The sequence below is a fragment of the Oncorhynchus nerka genome, linkage group LG11 (assembly GCF_034236695.1).
Source record: "Oncorhynchus nerka isolate Pitt River linkage group LG11, Oner_Uvic_2.0, whole genome shotgun sequence".
NCBI classification, from domain to species: Eukaryota; Metazoa; Chordata; class Actinopteri; order Salmoniformes; family Salmonidae; genus Oncorhynchus; species Oncorhynchus nerka.
The window spans coordinates 45,268,068-45,292,285 of NC_088406.1; the positions used below are offsets into that span (position 1 = coordinate 45,268,068).

General features: G+C 41.2%; 1 protein-coding gene and 1 long non-coding RNA gene across 2 annotated transcripts in view; one reads left to right on the forward strand and one right to left on the reverse strand.

Moving 5' to 3' along the window:
- LOC115136976 (limbic system-associated membrane protein-like) overlaps positions 1 to 24,218 on the reverse strand; it is a 454,780-nt gene that overhangs the window by 208,827 nt on the left and 221,735 nt on the right. The window lies entirely within an intron of this gene.
- Positions 1,650 to 16,050, forward strand: LOC115136979 (uncharacterized). The gene is made up of 4 exons (XR_003864741.2): positions 1,650 to 1,851; positions 8,789 to 8,971; positions 12,199 to 12,381; positions 14,594 to 16,050. It is a non-coding gene; the product is annotated as an uncharacterized LOC115136979 (long non-coding RNA).

Sequence of the window (24,218 nt, forward strand, 5' to 3'; positions counted from 1 at the left end):
TAGTTCACACACCAAAATACAGTTGTGCTGGTGTTATAATTGTGAAATTACAGCAATGCTACACCTTCAGTACGTGCAGATCAGGAAGAGAGAGAACACAGAGAAAAGACAGAACATCGATATTCCGTGATGACTGAATCTGTGTGGATCTTGACTAATAATTTGAAAGGAACACACACAACTCCTCTAATTTGGCTTCTTTACATACTAATTGCATAATTCATTCGGTCTGCCACTGAGGGGAGAGAGAGTTTGAGCAAGCAGTTCACGTATCTGTCAATAGTGCAGGCAAATGATCCTCTCAGTCAATTTACCCAACAGCGGATTAAAACTCTGTGTGAAGAGGGAGAAGTCTACAGTTAGAGTCCCTGAGAACCGTACACCCTTAACGCCTACTGACGGCTGTGAATTACACTGTAACTTCTGTTACAGTGAAAAATACATGAAAAACCCAAAAGTTCTACATAAAATAATATTTTATTCCTGGTAATTTGCCAATGTAACCACTCGAGGGTTAACATGAGGAGGTTAATTTGCTACTGTACGACCGTATTGTGCTCTTTTCAGACAAATGGAATAAGAATCCCAAAATATATCTTTGCAGCAAAACAATTGTTGAGTGTGCTCACACAGGAAGGATGATGCCGCACACCGTTTCTTAAGGGTTCTTGTTGTTTCCTTGCCTTGTACTTCCTTAACCATTCCTTGGCCTCCATTTGATCAAATGTCAAGTAATTGTTTTCCCCTCATGCTATCTAGGCATGAACTACTAATGTCCTCCAGTTCTTCTCATCATCACTTCAGCGTGTGACAAGGACGCTCATAAAATCATGAATTATTAGACTTAAGCTGGATTAAGCTCTTTGTCATGACATTGCTGAAGGATATTTCACAAATCCAAAACATGGACTGATTTGGGCATTGTATGGCATTGACCTAGGATCAGTTCTCTCTCTTTTGGTTTGGGGATGAAAAAAAGGAGAACGGATTAAATGTCCGTGTGTTAAGGTCAATCTAAACACTCACCTAGGCTACTTTGCAATATTTGTCAGAGTTTATGGGAGATGGATTGACACATTTGAAGAGGCTTAATAACAGATTAGAATTATGATATAAAGATTATTTTTTTTAGAATTACCCCTTAATTTCATAAACTAAGGATAACGGTCTCTACTTCAAGCATTTGTGAAAATTAACAAAATAAACGGTAAACTTTGGTTTATCTACAAATGCCCAGAGCCATACTATTAATATGATGGAACATTCTTTCTGTTCCAGTGCCAGAAAATACATTTGCATCCTTGCATCCTGAATATGATGGCTGAGGTCACACACGGTTTTTCACTGACATTAATTTCTCACAATCAAACAAATGCTGGAGGCTACCGAAACCTTCTAATTTAAAAATAAACAGAAGCTAAAATGGTTCAAGAACAACTGACTCCAAAGGAAAGCTCAACTACCATATCATACAGTGAACAGCTGGGTACTTTTCAGTTAACTCAGTGAGAGTTTCATTTCAATGGGGTGTCAGGTCTTTCATTCTTGACTTTCAGGGACTGTAACACCTGTTATCATAGTTTAAGGGGAAAACCCTCTCATGTTCTCTGATGTTTTAGCACCTCTCCAGTCCAGACATGATAGTTGACGCCAATGAGCATGCCTGTCAAGCTCAACTTAGTCATCCACTGAACCTAACATATGGTTAACTGACATCAAGATGAAGTCAGCCAACTTGACCGACATTTCTCTTTATGTGTTGAGCCTTCAAACACCAACCTCTTCCTTTCAACTTTACTTGGTGCCATCAAGATGAGCAGTGAGTTGAAAAGTACCAAGTTATCTCTGTGGGTATGTTCACTGTTACTTTTTTTACCTATTCTGTGCCTATGTTTTAATGACCACAACTATGATTTCAAGTGAGAGCAGCTCTGATATTCTGGCCCAAAATGTTGTGTATTCTACCCCCGCTAGGAGTCTCAAGCTTGGTCCAAAATAGATACAAAGCAAAATGGAAATTGGAACACAAACATTCAATATTACTTTCTGGTCGTCATGCTCCAGACTTAAGTCTCAACAGAGTAGTTCACAGAAAAACAACAAGACGTATGTGGGAGCTTGAAGAATTCTCTACAGCTGAGTGATACTGTAACGTTAGTTTGTCTATTTGTCCCAATTTTGGAAATATGCTAGTGATAGTGGCACTTATCGAACTTTAACTAATTTACAGTCACTCCTTGACACCTGCTGTCTAAAGTAGCAGATGCACCGAAATCAGAGAGACAGCCATTGTGTGGTATTCTTTCAACGGCAAATGGAAACCTGTGGTTTGCAAGGATGTCATGTAATAAGTAGCCGCAAAATGTCACGTTAAACAGAGAAGCTGAGCATATGGAGGCGATAAGCCCAGTGTTTAATTCGGCTATCTGCTATTCATCAGATTTGCTTTGTCCCAATGAACAGCATACAGCTTAAGTTCTATTTTTGGAATGGCTTGCATTGCTGTTGTGTGGTGATAGTTTGCAGTCGGCAGTAAACGGAGCGCCTGACAGAGCAGGCAACGTGCTATGCATATGTGATAACCACAAGAGATTATTTAGCCTTATGAATTCAACATGATAGCATAATGCTAGCAACTAGCATGGAGAAGCTCAGTATGTTGTTCAGGCATTCATCTAGGTCCAACATGTGCAACAGCAATGCACAGACTTTTTGTTGAAACAATGAAGGGTCTTCAATCATAAAACCAGGGAATTGACCAGGTGCTTTCTTTATTGTTGTAGGGAGTGCACCTTGAAAGTAAATCCTCGCAGTGAACAAATTAGGTTGGCATCAGTTAAGCTCATTTAATATTTCTCTATTAATGTTCAATCTCTCTTAACTAAAAGTACCAGCAATGTTTATGAATCATCCTTAGAACATCAGAATAGAGGAAGGACATAAGAGGACTACACACGCTAGAACATCAGAATAGAGGAGGACTACACCACATCAGAATAGAGGAAGGACTAGAACATCATAATAGAGAAAGGACTACACCATGATAGAACATCAGAATAGAGGAAGGACTACACCACGCTAGAACATCAGAATAGAGGGAGGACTACACCACGCTAGAACATCAGAATAGAGGGAGGACTACACCACACTAGAACATCAGAATAGAGGGAGGACTACACCATGATAGAACATCAGAATAGAGGAAGGACTACACCATGATAGAACATCAGAATAGAGGAAGGACTAGATAGAACATCAGAATAGAGGAAGGACTACAGGATAGAACATCAGAATAGAGGGAGGACTACACCATGATAGAACATCAGAATAGAGGAAGGACTACACCATGATAGAACATCAGAATAGAGGAAGGACTACACCACACTAGAACATCAGAATAGAGGAAGGACTACACCATGATAGAACATCAGAATAGAGGAAGGACTACACCATGATAGAACATCAGAATAGAGGAAGGACTACACCATGATAGAACATCAGAATAGAGGAAGGACTACACCATGATAGAACATCAGAATAGAGGAAGGACTACAGCATGATAGAACATCAGAATAGAGGAAGGACTAGAACATCAGAATAGAGGAAGGACTACACCATGATAGAACATCAGAATAGAGGAAGGACTACAGCATGATAGAACATCAGAATAGAGGAAGGACTACATGATAGAACATGAATAGAAAGGACATTAGAACATCAGAATAGAGGAGGACTACACCATGAACATAGAACATCATCAGAATAGAGGAAGGACTACAGCATGATAGAACATCAGAATAGAGGAAGGACTACACCATGATAGAACATCAGAATAGAGGAAGGACTACACCATGATAGAACATCAGAATAGAGGAAGGACTACACCATGATAGAACATCAGAATAGAGGAAGGACTACAGCATGATAGAACATCAGAATAGAGGAAGGACTACACCATGATAGAACATCAGAATAGAGGAAGGACTACACACATGATAGAACATTAGAATAGAGGAAGGACTACTAGAACATGATAGAACATCAGAATAGAGGAAGGACTACACCATGATAGAACATGAATAGAGGAAGAACTATGATAGAACATCAGAATAGAGGAAGGACTACTACATCAGAATAGAGGAAGGACTATGATAGAACATCAGAATAGAGGGAGGACTACACCACACTAGAACATCAGAATAGAGGAAGGACTACACCATGATAGAACATCAGAATAGAGGAAGGACTACAGCATGATAGAACATCAGAATAGAGGAAGGACTACACCATGATAGAACATCAGAATAGAGGAAGAACTACACCATGATAGAACATCAGAATAGAGGAAGGACTACACCATGATAGAACATCAGAATAGAGGAAGGACTACACCATGATAGAACATCAGAATAGAGGGAGGACTACACCACACTAGAACATCAGAATAGAGGAAGGACTACACCATGATAGAACATCAGAATAGAGGAAGGACTACACCATGATAGAACATCAGAATAGAGGAAGGACTACACCATGATAGAACATCAGAATAGAGGAAGGACTACACCATGATAGAACATCAGAATAGAGGAAGGACTACACCATGATAGAACATCAGAATAGAGGAAGGACTACACCATGATAGAACATCAGAATAGAGGAAGGACTACAGCATGATAGAACATCAGAATAGAGGAAGGACTACACCATGATAGAACATCAGAATAGAGGAAGGACTACACCATGATAGAACATCAGAATAGAGGAAGGGCTACAGCATGATAGAACATCAGAATAGAGGAAGGACTACAGCATGATAGAACATCAGAATAGAGGAAGGACTACAGCATGATAGAACATTAGAATAGAGGAAGGACTACACCATGATAGAACATCAGAATAGAGGAAGGACTACAGCATGATAGAACATCAGAATAGAGGAAGGACATCAGAATAGAGGAAGAACTACACCATGATAGAACATCAGAATAGAGGAAGAACATCAGAATAGAGGAAGGACTACAGCATGATAGAACATCAGAATAGAGGAAGGACTACAGCATGATAGAACATCAGAATAGAGGAAGAACACCATGATAGAACATCAGAACATGATAGAACATCAGAATAGAGGAAGGACTACACCATGATAGAACATCAGAATAGAGGAAGGACTACACCATGATAGAACATCAGAATAGAGGAAGGACTACACCATGACAGAACATCAGAATAGAGGAAGGACTACACCATGATAGAACATCAGAATAGAGGAAGGACTACACCATGATAGAACATCAGAATAGAGGAAGGACTACAGCATGATAGAACATTAGAATAGAGGAAGGACTACACCATGATAGAACATCAGAATAGAGGAAGGACTACAGCATGATAGAACATCAGAATAGAGGAAGGACTACACCATGATAGAACATCAGAATAGAAGGATAGAACATCAGGACTACACCACACTAGAACATCAGAATAGAGGAAGGACTACACCATGATAGAACATCAGAATAGAGGAAGGACTACACCATGATAGAACATCAGAATAGAGGAAGAACTACACCATGATAGAACATCAGAATAGAGGAAGGACTACACCATGATAGAACATCAGAATAGAGGAAGGACTACACCATGATAGAACATCAGAATAGAGGGAGGACTACACCACACTAGAACATCAGAATAGAGGAAGGACTACACCATGATAGAACATCAGAATAGAGGAAGGACTACACCATGATAGAACATCAGAATAGAGGAAGGACTACACCATGATAGAACATCAGAATAGAGGAAGAACTACACCATGATAGAACATCAGAATAGAGGAAGGACTACACCATGATAGAACATCAGAATAGAGGAAGGACTACACCATGATAGAACATCAGAATAGAGGGAAGGACTACACCATGATAGAACATCAGAATAGAGGAAGGACTACAGAATAGAGGGAGGACCCATGATAGAACATCAGAATAGAGGAAGGACTACACCATGACAGAACATCAGAATAGAGGAAGGACTACACCATGATAGAACATCAGAATAGAGGAAGAACTACACCATGATAGAACATCAGAATAGAGGAAGGACTACACCATGATAGAACATCAGAATAGAGGAAGGACTACACCATGATAGAACATCAGAATAGAGGAAGGTGTCACGCCCTGACCTGAGATATCTCTGTTTTCTTTATATTTTGGTTAGGTCAGGGTGTGACTAGGGTGGATACGCTAGTTTTGGATTGTCTAGTTTTTTTTTTGTAGGTCTAGGTATTTGTATGTTTATGGTGGCCTGATATGGTTCCCATTCAGAGGCAGCTGTTTATCGTTGTCTCTGATTGGGGATCATATTTAGGTAGTCATTTCCCTTTGGTGTTTGTGGGTTCTTGTCTACGTGTAGTTGCCTGTCAGCACTCATTTATATAGCTTCACGTGTCGTTTTGTTATTTTGGTTAGTTTGTTCAGTGCTCATTCTTATAATAATAAAGAATGTACGCATACCACGCTGCGCCTTGGTCCGATTCATACGACGAACGTGACAGGACTACACCACGCTAGAACATCAGAATTGCGGAAAGACTACACCACACTAGAACATCAGAATAGAGAAAAGACTATGCTAAAAAGTACAATCTAGACATATGATCAGATTTTCTCTGCCTTACTTGGTCAAGTTGTTGTTTGTGATTAATTAGCAATTACACAGATGTATAGTGGACTACAACAGTACATTCAGGTTATCATACCAGGTTTGTTATCATTCGATTGCATGGCTTCATACAAGACGAGCAGCTCAGAAGGTGACTGTGTCCAGTGTAACAGGGACATCTGGTGGCCGCCAGGAGTCTTACAATTCACATTTCTAAAGCTTCTGAAAGTTTCTCTCCTCAATCAACATACATGTAACTTTGGAAAAGGATACACTGTAGATGGATGCTAAGAGTATAGCTCATTCTGAATGACAGTCTTATATATACTATTGTAGGGGCCAACACCTGAATCTGTCAAGTGTTACTGTCAAATAGGTAGCAAAAGACTATCCTCCAAAATGCAGGTAGGCCAAGGCTGCATAATATTCAAACGGAGAGAGTTGGCAGTTTTCCCCCACGGTTTCAGTGTCCGTCAGTGTCAGGCACTCTCACTCTCCTTCCACACTCTGAACAGTGTGTTTTAATCCCAGAACATTCACCAGGCATCCCCTCGGCTTCATATGAAGACTTGGTACCTGTGCTACTCACCGCTCTCTGAGACATCTCCAGAACGATCCAGTTACAGTGTTGCAACTTCCAACAACACAAACCCAGGAACTCGCTCGAGTCTGTTTTCAAGCGGTCTTATGGTTGTTTAAATGGAACAATAGCAGTAACAGACAAAAGGACCTCCTTGATTTGAATAGATTCCTATTAGTGGCACATACAACGAGGTAGTATAATTATCTTTTCTCCTACCCTAAGTGGAAAACTGTCAAATAGGTAGCAATTTTGTTAACTTTCGGCAAAAGAGACGGTGCATTATGCCGCTATAAGCTTCCAGGAGCATGTTTTGCGTTTGCAGCCAACAAGGAATCAAGCTTTGTGGGGATGGAGTAGAAATACAGTCATGGTTTAATATAATATGTTCTTACAGAGGTAGTTCTGACTGCTGCAACCTTTTTTCACACTGTTTACTTACTCGAATAAGTGGCTCCCTCTCACAGATATTAATAGGGAAACGTTTCAACATGAAACATACTCTAGAATAGGCCGAACTTGACAGTGGTGTTTTATGTTAGCAAAAGGCAGCCCCTGGGAACCCCATTTTTTTTAAACATTACAGATAAAGGGAAACCACACTAAAGGTTAACATGTTTAAGATGTATTCTAAGGAAAGGTGTGGTTTTGTGACGTGAGAAGAACAGCTTGGGGGTGTGTTGGAACTACTTTGGTTAACACCTCAGTGTGCGTGTGTGTGTGTGTGTGTGTGTGTGTGTGTGTGCTTGTGTGTGTGTGTGTGCATGTGTTTGTTGCGAAATTACATTTAATTAAATTAGCTCAGTGTGTGCAGTAGTTGCGTCAATCCACAGATTCATCTGCAGATGCTCTATTGGTTTAATTATTTAATCACTTGGCCAATCACCGACGTCCAAATATCAAAACATATGTTGTCAACCTATTTCTTGAGAGATGGCCATATTTGAAATGACTGTTTGCTGCCAGTGCCAGCACGGTCTGAGTGGAATTAATAAAAAAAACACTATGCCTCCCCATCTGCTAAGCGAGCCTTGGCGCTCCTGCGGTACCATACAGTACCTGCATTTAGTTTCACACATTGGGGCAATTTGAGAACGAGAGAGTCCAATTCAATGAATGAAGAGTTGTTAGTGCAGATGCAGTATTGAAGGGACATCTGTTACTCGAATAGAGATAGTCAAATGGGTACAGAGTACATAGGCAAGCAGCTTGCGAGGAATGTCGAAATGAACCCCAAAATTGAATTGGTTTGTTCAAGAGCCATACAACTGTTGGAAACCCAAATACAGTGAAACGCATGAAAACTAATCTGGTTTTATCAAAGGATAAATAAACCTCTTATTAGCTATCCAAGCGGTCACACATAATTCCTGTCAGTAATTCCAACAATAATACTGTATATTCTAACTGTATATTCTAAGGCATGTGACTCTTTTTTTCTCATCTACTGTTAATTTCCAACACAAAGGGATGTGTAATTGAAAAGAATCCTTTCTTTCCGATGCAAAAGCCTGTTTCTTTTCCCGACAACGTCAGGCCGCCTGTGAATCCTGAGAGGGCCCTTTCTTCCTGTTACTGGATGAGGCTGTGGTTGCCACGGTAACGGCATGAGAGAGACACAGGCTGCCTTGGTCGTGTGCAATTTCACAGCAGACTGATGAACGGGGGCCTAATGAGGAGAGTGTGTGCGAACTCACAACTCAGATGTGCCGCAGCAAGGTAAGCCAACACAGTGGGTCCAGGTCTGTCTTTTGCCTGCCTACACACATGCACGCACACATGTATTTTTCTCCCAAATTCCTGCTGCCATAGCAATACAGTACGTGAGTTTAAATCATCCCACAAAGGTTCACATTGCAATGTGATAGGCTATGTATAACTCCATTGGGTGCTACATAAACACAAGCTATTTTCACTTGGTAATGACTAGTGTGGTCATGACATTTTTTTGTCATTTGTAACTAACTGCTAGAGAACTAACTGTCTAATAACCATGATGAGTTGTGATGCTTTGGTTCCTGTAGAACATGAAGGCCAGCATTCAACCCAAGGCATGTTATAGATCAGTGCAATAGACAGCCAACAATGCACCTTTAAAAAATCAAATGAAATTAAAGAAATATATAAATATTAGGATGAGCAATGAGTGACATTGACTAAAATACAGTAGAATAGAATACCGTATATACATATGAGATGAGTAAAGCAGTATTTAAACATTATTAAAGTGACTAGTGTTCCATTATTAAAGTGGCCAGTGATTCCATGTCTATGTTTATAGGGCAGCAGCCTCTAAGGTGCAGGGTTGAGTAACCGGGTGGCAGCCGGCTAGTGATGGCTATTTAAACAATTAACAATGGCTTCCTGCCATCCAGGTCCTCTATACCAGGCAGTGTGTCAGAGGAAGGCCATAAAAGTTGTCAAAGACTCCAGCCACCCTAGTCATAGACTGTTCTCCCTGCTACCGCACGGCAAGCAGTACTGGAGCGCCAAGTCTAGGTTCAAGAGGCTTCTAAGCAGCTTCTACCCCCAAGCCATAAGACTCCTGAACAGTTAATCAAACGGCTACCCAGACTATTTGCATTGCCCCTCCCCCCTCTTCTACTCTGCTGCTACTCTATGTTATAATTTATGCATAGTCACTTTAACTCTACCTACATGTAGATATTACCTCAGTTACTTCAAAACCGGTGCCCCTGCACATTGACTCTGTACCGGTACCCCCTGCATATAGGCCTGCTATTGTTATTTACTGCTGCTCCTTAATTATTTCTTAATCTTATCTCTTACTTTTTGGGGGGTATTTTCTAAAAACTGCATTGTTGGTTAAGGGCTTGTAAGTAAGCATTTCACTGCTGATTTAAATTTGACCTTGAGTGTTGACCTTGAGATAGAAGCTATTTTTCAGTCTTTCGGTCCCAGCTTTGATGCACCTGTACTGACCACGCCTTCTGAATGATAGCGGGGTGAACAGACCGTGGCTCGGGTGGTTGATGTACTTGGTGATCTTTTTGGCCCTCCTGTGACATCAGGTTCTGTAGGTGTCCTGGAAGGCAGGCAGTGTGCCCCAGGGGATCCTTAGGTCAGACTGCACCACCCTCTGGACAGCCCTGCGGTTGCGGGCGGTGCAGTTGTCGTACCAGGCGGTGATAAAGCTGACAGGATGCTCTCAATTGTGCATCTGTAAGTTTGTGAGGGTCTTAGCGGCCAAGACAAATTTCTTCAGCCTCCTGAGGTTGAAGAGGCGCTGTTGCGTCTTCTTCACCACACTGTCTGTGTGGGTGGACCATTTCAAATTGTCAGTAATGTGTACGCCAAGGAACTTGAAGCGTTCCACCTTCTGCGCTGTGGTCCCATCGATATGGATAGGGGCGTGCTCCCTCTGCTGTTTCCTGAAGTCCTGAGTTCCTGAGTTTTTTTTCCTAGCACCACTCCACCAGGGCCCTTATCGCCTCTCTGTAGGCTGACTATCATTGTTGTTAATCAGGCCTACTACTGTTATGAGGTCTGCAAACTTGATGACTGAGTTGGAGGCATAAGTGGCCATGCAGTCATGGGTGAACAGGGAGTACAGAAGGGGGGCTGAGCAAAATGGAGGTGTTGTTTCCTACCTTCACCACCTGGGGGTGGCCTATCAGGAAGTCCAGGATGCAGTTGCACAGGGTGGGGTTCAGAACCATGGCCCGAGCTTAATGATGAGCTTGGAGGGTACTATAGTGTTGAAGGCTGAGCTATAGTCAATGAACATCATTCTGACATAGGTATTCCTCTTATGCAGATGGGATAGGGCAGTGTGCAGTGCGATGGTGATTGCATCGTCTGTGGATCTATTGGGGCGGTAAGCAAATTGAAGTGGGTCTAGCGTGTCACTTAAGGTAGAGGTGATATGATCCTTAACTAGCCTCTCAAAGCAATTCATGATGACAGAAGTGAGTGCAACAGGGCGATAGTCATTTAGTTGAGTTATCTTTTCTTTCTTGGGTACAAGAATAATGGTGGATATCTTGAAGCAAGTGGGGACAGCAGACTGGGATAGGGATAGATTTAATATGTGTCTTACTCACGTCTTACTCACGTCGGCCACGGAGAACGAGAGCCCACAGTCCTTGGGAGCGGGCTGCTTTGGTGGCACTGAGTTATCCTCAAAGTGGGCGAAGAAGGTGTTTAGCTTGTCTGGGAGCAAGATGTCACTGTGTGTGACGTGGCTGGTTTTCCCTTTGTAATCCGTGATTGTCTGTAGACCCTGCCACATACGCCTTGTGTACTGACATTTTTCCTGTTTGATTGCCTTACGGGGGAAAAACTACACTGTTTGTATTCGACCATATTCCCAATCACCTTGCCATGGTTAAAAGTGGTGGTTTGCGCTTTCAGTTTTGGCGAATGCTGCCATTTATCCACGGTTTCTGGTTTGGGTAGGTTTTATAGTCACCATGGGAACAACCTCCCCTATACACATCCTGATGAACTCAGTCACAGTGTCCGTGTATATGCCAAAATTATTCTCAGAGGCTACCCAGAACATAACCCAGTCTGCATGATCAAAACAATCTTGAAGCATGGATTCCGATTGGTCAGACCAGCGTTGAATAGATCTTAGCACAGGTACTTCCTGTTTGAGTTTCTGCCTATAGGAAGGGAGGAGCAAATTGGGGTCATGATCTAATTTGCAGAAGGGAGAACGGCGGAAGACCTTGTAGGCATCTCGAAAAGTTGAGTAGCAGTGGTCTAGTGTTTTTCCTAAGCGAGTACTACAGTCAATGTGTTGATAGAACTATGGTAGTGTTTTCCTCAAATTTGATGAACTGAGAACCCATCTGGCTGTATGTATGGGGACAGTATATCCCAAGAGAGCCATAATTCCATGAAACAGAGTATGTTATAAAGTCATTGATGTCTCTCTGGAAGGAGATCCTCGCCCTTAGCTCATCTACTTTTTTATCCAGAGACTGAACATTAGCGAGTAATATACTCTGAAGCAGTGGATGGTGTGCACACCTCCTGAGTCGGAGTAGAAGTCCACTCTGAATACCTCTTCTCTGCCGGTGGCGTCTTGGAACAGCCTCTGGGATAAGTTCAATTGCCCTGGGATCCAATTCGGGAAAGTCATATTCCTGGTCGTAATGCTGGTGAGTTACCGCCACTCTGATATCCCAAAATTATGTACGGCTGTATGCAATAACACAAAAAACGTTCTGGGTTAATAATGTAAGAAATCACACAGAAAATACTGCAAAGTTGCTTAGGAACTAGAATTAGAGCTGCCATGTCTGTCAGCTCTATCTACTTAAGTATTACTTAAGTAGTTTTTTTTGGGTAGCTGTACTTTACTTTACTATTTATATATATTTTTTACTTTTACTCCACTACATTCCTAAAGAAAATAATGTACTTTTTACTCCATACATTTTCCCTGACACCCAAAAGTATTTGTTACATTTCAAATGCTTAGCAGGAAAAGGAAAACTGTCCAATTCATACACTTATAAAGAGAGAACATCCCTAGTCATCCCTACTGCCTCTGATCTGGTGGACTCACTAAATACAAATGTTTAATTTGTAAATGACGTTGGAGTGTACACTGGCTAAATAAAAATAAAAAAGAATATTATGCCATCTGGTTTGCCTTATATAAGGAATGTGAAATTAAAAATACTTTTATTTTTGATACTTAAGTACAGTGCATTCGGAAAGTATTCAGACCCCTTCACTTATTCCACATTTTGTTACGTTACAACTTTATTCTAAAATGGATTAAATACTTTTTTTCTCTCATCAATCTACACACAATATACCATAATGACAAAGCATAACAGTTTTTTAGACATTTTTTGCTAATTCATAATAAAAAAATGAAATATGACATTTACTTAAGTAATATGGGGTACTGTGTGTATATTTTACTGTATATTTACTGTACACTGTATATTTTAGCAATTCAATTTACTTTTGATACTATTTGATAAACCAAATACTTTTACTCAAGTAGTATTTTACTGGGTGACTTTTACCCAAGTATGACAATTGGGTACTTTTTCCACCACTGTAGATCGCACTGCGTATGTCAGCTCAAGCGTAAGTATGTTATAGTGCACTGCTTAATAATGCACCTTGAATTGAATCCCGGCCTATATTTTCCAAGTAATCCTATTACAGAGTGAGTGAGTCTTGTATGTGCCAATATTGGTAATTTGTTCAACATCATATTATGGTGTTTAGCTACTCTGCACTATTACAGAGACTGCTGGGGGGGAGGCTTTGTGTTTGTTGATGCATACTAAATGTTTTGGCGTGCAGTTGAGCGGAGTTCGACTGTTTTGATTCTCCCCGATCCACCCACACTTTACCATGTCACTTAGCAACTTCATAGTAACCCCGCCAGAGGAAAAATAACCTCGGTAATCTTGAGTATGTGTCAACTGATAAAACGCTTTCAAAATTCAAGGGTTACGTTTTACCTCACTAAAGTTATAAAGACAAGGACATACGGTACGTTGCGGATCTAAATTCAAACACTATCAGATAAATGATTAATAAAATCCAAATAGTTCTTGTCTCACTAACATTTCCACTACAGTGTTTCACAGTGCTCCTTTACATGGTCAAGTATCATCTGTATCACTCACTATCATTATGGTAACTGACTCAGAACCCGCTCTGGACACATCCCTTGAGCGTACATACATAAATCTATCTACATTAAACATCTCCCCATGTCATGACTAAAAGTCACATACTGTATAATTGAGGTATGTTCTGTGTAAATTCTAGTACAATGATTCATGGGATTTCTGCACAGCAAAGTCCGTTCCACTGGATGGCAGTGCTGTCTTACTTTTCAAAAAAGGAAATAGGAAAATACACTGTTTTCCCCTAATCAGTCTGAAATAACACTGAAATGTGTGTGTGCCTGTGTGTGTGCCTTTGTGTGCGCATACATATGTCTCCATGCTATAACATAAAAAATATACCACATCCTAATGCATTTACAAAATCATTTGAAAATGTTATCCTGTCTATGCTCAGACATGATGGTTGCCTCCACTTTTCAATAAGCACTTTTATAAACCAATATCATAACGGCAGTAGCAATTACTCATCATTCATTACAAGAATGAACATTTTTAACGTTCAAAGTGGTACTCAGTCTCTGCTATGTCACGTTACAGCGGGGATATTACATGGTCTGTGGCTGACCGTGGACATATTGCTCTGAGAAGTGGGTTCAGGCTGATGGCTCCGGTGATGGATAAAAAAAGCACAGCGTATGTGTCATTTCAATGACTTCCTGTATCCATCCCGCTCACATCCCATTTAACTAATGACATTTAATCCATACAGGCCCCTCCATAATGCAGTTGTGATCAGCCTGAATTAACCGACGCTGAAGTTGGAAATTGACGAGAAGGTGTCCTCCGCCTCCCATCTCAACCCATTGGAACACACTGGGAATGTGGAATGTTCAGCGAGGGAGCTAAAGTTCACCTTAAATCAGAGCATGGTCTATCAGCTCAATAATCAGGACCTCAACAATTTCCATTAGGGTAAAGTCACTGGTTTATTTAGGGCTTTTTGTCCCACATGGAATCCCATTCCCTATGTAGTGCACTGGTCAAAAGTAGTGCACTACATAGGAAATAGGGTTTTTCCTATGATGTGCACTACTTTTGACCAGTGCACTATATAGGAAATGGGATTCCATTTGGGAAGCAGCCGAGATGTGGCATGCAGGCATGGACTATGACATCTACAGAGGGGTGGAATGTTGGGTAAACATTGTCACATTATGGTTCATTAAGTACTGTACAGGGAGAGAAATGCTGGGTGGCGATTCACAAAGAACAGCATTGATTTCTTCACATCTATCAGTATATCTAAGAAGAAATCACCCCACAATACATCACTGTTTTGTCAAATTCTCTCATGCAATGACTCTATTCTATTATACAGTACCCTGACGTCCATATATTAGACAGAGTAGGATAGGCTGCATACTCATGAGAACTAATGCATTCTCCATACTCAGTCTCTAATAGTGACGTGATGTGCTTGATATGAGATGAGATATATTCACAATCTACTAGTAACTCAGAATCGGCATGAAAATTTGGGTGACAGATTTCAGTGTGTGTCCCTCAACAGCAGAGTTAAGTTCATTCCTGATCCGTACTAGAGCCTGAACACTCAGTAAAAGCTGGACAGCTGCAAGCAGCAGATGGACACCCCCTTTAATTGCACACAACATAATTTCTACTAAATATAAAAATTCATGACAATAAAGGACATTATAGACTCTGGGTCCATGGGTATGTGGACGAACAGTGTGTATATACAGCAGCCAGGATTTCATAGAGTTTGTTGGTCTCCATAGATCTCTCAAGTAAAATATTAAGCTGTCAACAACAACCACAAAAACAAATCAATGATCAATGATGCTACCTTAAAACTGCAACAACAAATTAGTTATCTACAAGAATGAGGAATACACAACTCCCTGACTCCAGTCCACATGCTCAAATCAACGCCTTGCATCTGTCTGTCTAAAGGTATTCATGTGTCCTCCTAGACAGCTGATGAAACTGAGGAGTATTTCTGTCTGTAATAATATTCTGATTGGCTGGGCCCCGATCCCCAGTGGGTGGGCCTGGCTCTCAAGTGAGTGGGCCTATGCCCTCCCAGGCTGTGCCCCTGCCCAGTCATGTGAAATCCATAGATTAGGGCCTAAATAATTTGTTTCAACTGATGTATTTCCTTATGTGAATTGTAACTCAGTAAAATCTTTGAAATTGTTATATTTATATTTTTGTTCAGTGTATATATGATTGGATGTACAGACATTATGGACTGTATATGGATAGAATATGTAGTATATCTGAAGGAATAGTATAAGTACAGCAATAGTTAAAAATGATAGGCCTTGACTAGAATACAGTATATACATATGAAGTGGGAAAAACAGTGTTCCATTATTAAAGTGACCAGTGTTCCATGTCTATGTCCATATACAGCAGCTTCTAAGGTGCAGGGTTGAGTAACCGTGTGGTAGCCGGCTAGTGACAGTGACTAAAGTTCAGGGCAGGGTATTGGGTGGAGGCCGGCTAGTGGTGACTGTTGAACAGTCTGCCTAGAGATAGAAGCTGTTTTTCAGTCTCTCAGTCCCAGCTTTGATGCTCCTTTACTGATCTCGCCTTCTGGATGGTAGTGGGGTGAACAGGCCGTGGCTCAGGTGGCTTTTTTGCCCTCTGTGACACCTGGTGCTGTAGATGTCCTGGAGGGCAGGCAGTGTACCCCAGTGATGCGTTGGGTAGAACGCACCACCCTCTGGAGAGCCCTGCGGTTACGGACTGTGCCGTTGCCGTACCAGGCGGTGATAAGCCCGACAGGATGCTCTCAATGGTGCATCTGTAAAAGTTCGAGGTTCTTTCTTCAGCTTCCTGAGGTTGAAGAGGCGCTGTTGCGCCTTCATCACACTGTCTGTGTGGGTGGACCATTTCAGATCGTCAGTGATGTGTACGCCGAGGAACTAGAAGCTTTTCACCTTCTCCACTGCGACCCTGTCGATGTGGATGGAGGCATGCTCCCTCTGCTGTCTCCTGAAGTCCAAGATCAGCTCCTTCATTTTGTTGACATTGAGGGAGAGATTATTTCCTGGCACCCCTCCGCCAGGGCCCTCACCTCCTCCCTGGAGGCTTCCTCGTCTTTGTTGGTAATCAGGCCTACATCTGTTGTGTCATCTGCAAACTTGATGATTGAGTTGGGTGAACAGGGAGTACAGGAGGCGGCTGAGCAAGCACCCTTGTGGGGCCCCTGTGTTGAGGATCAGCGTAGTGGAGGTGTTGTTGCCTACCTTCACCACCTGGCGACGGCCTGTCAGGAAGTCCAGGACCCAGCTGCACTAAACCGGCACCTCTATCGATGTCCACCACCAGTAGGTGGCACTCTTTTTCCGGTACTATGCTGTTGAAGGCTGAGCTGTAGTCAATGAACAGCATTCTTACATACATTACCGTTCAAAAGTTTGGGGTCACTTAGAAATGTCCTTGCTTTTGAAAGAAAAGCATTTTTTAGTACCCGCAAAACAGTGAAGAAGCGACTCCGGGATGCTGGCCTTCTAGGCAGAGTTCCTCTGTCCTCTGTGTTCTTTTGCCCATCTTAATCTTTTCTTTTTATTGGCCAGTCTGAGATATGGCTTTTTCTTTGCAACTCTGTCTTGAAGGCCAGAATCCCGGAGTCGCCTCTTCACTGTTTTGCGGGTACTATTTAATGTCTCTCTTTAATGAAGCCACCAGATGAGGACTTGTGAGGCGTCTGTTTCTCAAACTAGACGATCTAATGTACTTGACCTCTTGCTCAGTTGTGCACCAAGGCCTCCCACTCCTTTTTCTATTCTGGTTAGGGCCAGTTTGCGCTGGTCTGTGAAGGCAGAAGTACAGCGTTGTACGAGATCTTCAGTTTCTTGGCAATTTCCCACATGGAATAGCCTTCATTTCTTAGAACAAGAATAGACTGACGAGTACTAGAAAAAAGTATTTGTTTCTGGCCATTTTGAGCCTGTAATCGAACCCACAAATGCTGATGCTCCAGATATTCAACTAGTCTAAAGAAGGACAGTTTTACTGCTTCTTTAATCAGAACAACAATTTTCAGCTGTGCTAACATAATTGCGAAAGGGTTTTCTAATGATCAATTATCCTTTTAAAATTATAAACTTGGATTAGGTAACACAATGTGCCATTGGAACACAGGAGTGATGGTTGCTGATAATGGGCCTCTGTACGCCTATGTAGATATTCCATAAAAGAATCTGCCGTTTCCAGCTACAATAGTCATTTACAACATTAACAATGTCGACACTGTATTTCTGATCAAATTGATGTTAGGACATTTCTAAGTGACCACAAACTTTTGAATGGTAGTGTAGGTATTCAGCAAATGACTGATGTCTGAACACAACAAATCTGATTTGGTCACTGTTTGCACAGTCAGTATTCCAAAATGGATTTGAAAAACAAAACTGATTTGAGCATTAAGGCTATGTGAACAAGGCTGTAGTGTCCCATTGATACAAATATCTAGCTTGACAAATAGACATTGGAAGACTGAGATCGTGACAGTAGTCTCATGACACGTCGTGACCCATCTAGGTTGAATTCTTTGGAGATATATGGAAAAAATATTGACAGCTTTTGTAAAAATATACAGGGAGACGTGGCATTTCCTATCATTGTGGCATAGCACAGGAAATGGAAAGCAATAAACCACATATAAGGGCATCCAGCCTGTACCTGGGATTTGGTGACTCAACAGCTGCTCTACACTGCTTGATGGACTTCTTTGATAAAGACTATTTTACTGTTGCATAACCAACCCTGGGAATGAAACCATGAAATTATTTTACATCCCAGAGGATCAACAGCACAGCATCCTGGGCTTCCCGCTAAGTTCTTAATAGTCAATTCAATGTATCTTAAATCTCATAATATATTGTCTGTTTCTGTTTTTCATGTTCGTGTCATCTGTTCTGTGCGTTTTTCTTCTACTGCATTCTTGATAGTTCTTAAAGTGTCATGTCTGTTGTCCACGGCTGCTCGATCCATGTCCATTCTCCCAGTCTATGCATTGTCTGCGCTGTCAAGAGGCCCTATGATCCTGAGTGTGCTGCCAAGCCTACTGTACCGTCAATGAGTGTCATGGCCATGTCTGAACTGTCATGAACGGCTGGTCTCTCATCACAAGCTCAGCCTTTCTGTTCGAGATATTCTTCTATCCTCTATGGATCTAAGTATGGTGGGTGCTTGCCAAGCGAATGCATCTACTCTGTGTAGTTTGAGCTACATAGCGAGCAGGAGCAGAACACGACAAAGCCCATCCATCAAAAAGACAAACCATATGCTATTTATTGCATGTACTGACATTGTTGGCAAATATACAGCCACATAAGCAACATTAAAGGTAATCCATTCCCAGCGCAGTACATTCTGACTAATATGTCATGTGATGCTGTCTCGTGCCACTGAGGTAATTGGAAGTTGAAGTTGTGACTACTGTCATTAACTTTGGCTTGACTTTGGTGAGCTTCATTCCTGGGACTCCCATGAGATCTGGCTTTTATTGTAAAGATGGCTTTATCCATCCTATCTTTCCCAGGACTAACTGTTTACTATTCAGACTCCAACCATGTTCAATAATTCAATCACATTAAATGATTAGGAAACATCAATATTTCATCGTGAAAGTGCTCATGTGAGCACAGAGTCTGATGTACTGTGTCTGAAATACAGGAAGAGCCACACACACCAACAAAGATGGAGGCATGGCTTGTTCCCACTCTTCCCCTCACTACCCTTCAGAGAGGAGATCAAAGACAATAAAAATAGGCTTGGGCGGTATACCTTATCTACCGTATACCGGGGTATTTGGAAGTAGCCAAGGGATGGTTTTTCAATACCGTCAATACAGTTGAAACTATGTTTTTCAATACATTGTAGTATTTACAGCTACTTCTTAAGTAAATACCTGCAGTCAACTTGTGCTATACCTTAGGAGATAAAGCAGGTCACGTTTCTTCATTTCACCTGTCACATTATTTTACATCATGAAGCTTACTATAGTTCCCCAAAATAGTTGAGCCAGTCACGTGTTTGTTTGTAAATAGCACAATGACTGAAAGCGGGAGCAGCTGATTTCAGCTGTGTATTGACAGGGGTCTCGTTTTCCATTGAAAGTCAACAGTGTTTTTTATGCTTCAATAGAGTGATCAGGGACGTGCAACTATAGTTTTCCTTTTTTGGAAATACATTTAGTGCAATGCATTTGGCTTCATTATCATCAAATGACAACAGATGTGCAAAGCTATTTTGCTGGTAACCACACAAGTAAATGAGCTTACAAATGAAAAGACAAGGTATTTTTTTGCTAAAACGATGCACGGCAATCATTTCTAATGATCATAGAAATAATATAGCCAGCTACATTTCCTAATGTTTTGCTTAAAGTTAATCTTGAATTTTACAGGAGAGAGGTAGAAAAAAGCTGCATATCAGTCAGAGCGCTGTCTGCTGATAGAATGCCCGTGAATTCTCAGAGTGGAGAAGTGCAACTGAAGCCCAAAATTATTCTGATGCAGAGAAGAAATTATAATAAGAAGCATTTTAGATTTACGTTTACAAAACGCAGCAAGAGATTTCATACTCGTTTGAACTTTTCTTCCTAAGTGAAAAATAAAGAATTCTGAGTTAAAGCAATCCCTTAGTTTAACTTGCTAGTCATCAAAGTAAGTTACTGAATAAATAAGGTGATGAATCATCATATTGTAGAAGCTTTCTACAGGGTTTGAGCAGTCAAAGCCCATTGGGTGAGTTAAGTGTACAACCACTGCCCGCATGCTCCTCCCCCATCTTCTCCAAGCAAAGGAGGCAGGCCATTTGCCCTAGCGACTCCAGACAGACACAGCGTGCTCACATGCTGCTTCAGAGCGGACAAGCATATCACAAAACTTTGTTCATTTGCATAATGTCTCTCATTCACATTCGCTTGTAAATGACCAAACTCACCAACAATTACATTAGGTTGCTCCTAGCTATACACTGACGGTCTACTCATTCAAGGGTTTTTCTTTATCTTACTTTTTTCTACATTGTAGAATAATAGTGAAGACATCAACACTATGAAAGAACACATACAGTATGGAATCATGTAGTAACCAAAAAAGGTGTGATACTGTCACGCCCTGACCATAGAAAGCCTTTATTTTCTATGGTAGAGTAGGTCAGGGCGTGACTAGGGGGGTTAGTCTAGTTTACATTTTCTATGTGGGGTTCTAGGTTGTTTTTTCTATGTTGGGGTTTTTGGTATGATTCCCAATTAGAGGCAGCTGGCTATCGTTGTCTCTAATTTGGGATCATACTTAAGTAGCATTTTTTCCACCTGTGGGTTATGGGATATTGTTTGTGTTAGTGTGTTTGATCACGACGTTGTCACGGGTCTTTGTAAGTTTTGTTATTTTGTTTCCAGTTTCACTTTGTAATTAAATATGTGGAACTATACTCACGCTGAGCCTTGGTCCGATCATTATTACAAACAACGTGACAGAAACAAATCTAAATATATTTGAGATTCTTCAAATAGCCACCCTTTGCCTTGATGACAGCTTGCACACTCTTGGTATTCTCTCAACCAGCTCCTTTAAAAAATATATATTACCTTTATTTAACAAGGCAAGTCAGTTAAGAACAACCTCATCCTGTTCCGACTCATCCCAAACCCTCTCAATTTGATTGAGGTTGGGGGATTGTGGAGGCCAGGTCATCTGATGCAGTACTCCCATCACTCTCCTTCTTGGTAAAATTGCCTTTACCTAGCCTGGAGGTGTGTTGAAAAACAAATGATAGTCCCACGAAGCCCTAACCAAATGGCATGGCGTATCGCTGCAAAATCAGAGACAGGGTCACAGGCAAAGCACCCCCACACCATAAGACCTCCTCCTCCAAGCTTTTCGGTGGAAAATACACATGCGGAGATCATCCGCTCACCCACACCGCGTTTCACAAAGACACAAGGACAAATTTCCTCCGGTCTAATGTCCATTGCTCATGTTTCTTGGCCCAAGCAAGTCTCTTCTTCTTATTGGTGTCCTTTAGTAGTGGTTTCTTTGCTCTGGGTCTTCCATTCCTGTGGTGGTCCTCATGGGAGCCAGTTTCATCATACTGCTTGATGGTTTTTGTGACTGCACTTGAAGAAACTTTCAAAGTTCTTGAAATATTCCGTATTGACTGATCTTCATGTCTGAAAGTAATGATGGATTGTCGTTTCTCTTTGCTTATTTGAGCTGTTCTTGACATATCTTCTGTATCTTCTATCTTCTGTATACCCCCTAAATATACCCCCTAAATTGTAACAACACAACTGATTGGCTCGAATGCATTAAGAAGGAAAGAAATTCCACAAATGAACTTTTAAGAAGGCACACCTGTTAATTGAAATGCATTCCAGGTGACGACCTCATGAAGCTGGTTGAGAGAATGCCAAGATTGTGCGCAGCTGTCATCAAGGCAAAGGTGGCTATTTGAAATATACTTTGATTTGTTTAACACTTTTTTTGGTTACTACATGATTTCATATGTGTTATTTCATAGTTTTGATGTCTTCACTATTGTTCTACAATGTAGAAAATAGTAAAAATAAAGAAAAACCCTTGAATGAGTAGGTGTTCTAAAACTTTTGACCATTAGTGTATATGTATAACTTCATGAGCTGGATTGTCTGTCTTTGCAATTCACTGGTTTCATTTGCACTCGTTAACATATTTAGCTAGCAGCTTCCATGGACATTTGCTATTAAATCACGGAATGAAAGAAGGACAGTATGACAATACGAAAATCTGTAAACCGCCCAACCCTAAATGAAAAGTAACCACAGGAATTGACAAAATAAGATGAATGGGGGAAAGCAGGAGGCAGATGGCATGACAGAGCTGTAATTACAGGACCATGTGGCTGTAATGGTGGATTCATCACCCCTTAACATTTCCCTTTTCCATTAGCTTGACCTGTTCTGTCCCCATGCAACAATGGCGCAAGGGCAGTCTCTCATTTAATGCCATCCCATCCGCTCGTTATTATCCATCAAACATATGGACATAAATTGACATAAATTGCACAATCATATCACCACACACATACACACATAATCATCATCATCTTCGTCTTGATCAAAACATGTTGTTACCTGTGTACCAAGATTCAATGGTCCAGAATGGAGCAGGCCAACGTACAGGATTCCCCCCAAAATGAAGAAAACACCAAAATGAACGATTACATTACATCATTTTATCAAATTGACAACTTGATGTAAATATTCTGGATAACTAATTCCTTATATCTGCTCAAACTGAGCAGTCCTGTGTACAAACTATTGAGTTGATTCCTCTCCTTGGAATGAAGGTTGATAGGAACTTTCTCATGCCAAGCGTAGCTTCTATGCCAGACCTGATTCATTTGGCATAGCAAGGCTGGTCCAATTGCTAAGCCTGAAAGGCCTCACAGGACCAATGCTGATTTGGTCCCAGTCTCAATATCCCCAGTGCCACTAAACACATGACTAGAAAATATCCCTGTTCACAGAGGCATCTCACAAATATCTCCTTTTCTATTCATCAGAGAGTGAGTGAGTCATGGTAGAGGGGGCGTAATCACAGTTTCTTCTTAGGATACAAGGAAAGTTATTTGAAAAATAGAAACTATTTCAATGCTCAAATATAAGTAAAGCAATAGGTTAATAACAAAAGCCATATGTTAGTCAGAGACGATTTATGAAAAGGCTTGAAGAAATAAACCCAGTCTCAGAGAATGAAAATACAGCACAAACAGTCAAATATACAGCTCTAAAAAAACATGAATTTTGTGCTTTTAATTGAAAGAGACTTCTGCACACCGGTTGCAGGCATTGCACATTTCACATCTATCTCACATGAATGGAAAAATGAATACGCCTGATTTAATGATAAATATTGCAAAACTTCACACTGCATGACTAGAGTATGCAATATTCCTCAGTCCCTGATATTAATGACACCTGTTGTGACTGTCCAGATAAAAGACCAGGCCACCTTTAGCCTATCTGTAATCTGGGCATCTGTCTCACAACAGCAGTGGATTATTGTCCTGGAATACCTGGGAGGGGATCCTCCAGCTCCAGTCCAGCCAGTGTTTCAGACCCAAAGACTGCTGAAGCACTGGCTTCCTGGGAGGAGGAGAGCAGCATTGCTGAAATGTCCTCAGGGCAACACTGTGTGAGTAATGAACACTCGCTCAGCAGCATGGAGGAGAAACTCAGCATAAAAAACCCACTCTGTAGCATCCACTGAAGAAAGAGAAGAGAGAGAGGAGAGTGGGCAAGTTACATCTACCACTAAATAAATCCACCCAACAATGCCACAGAGAGAAAGCAAAACCCACTAAAAACTGTC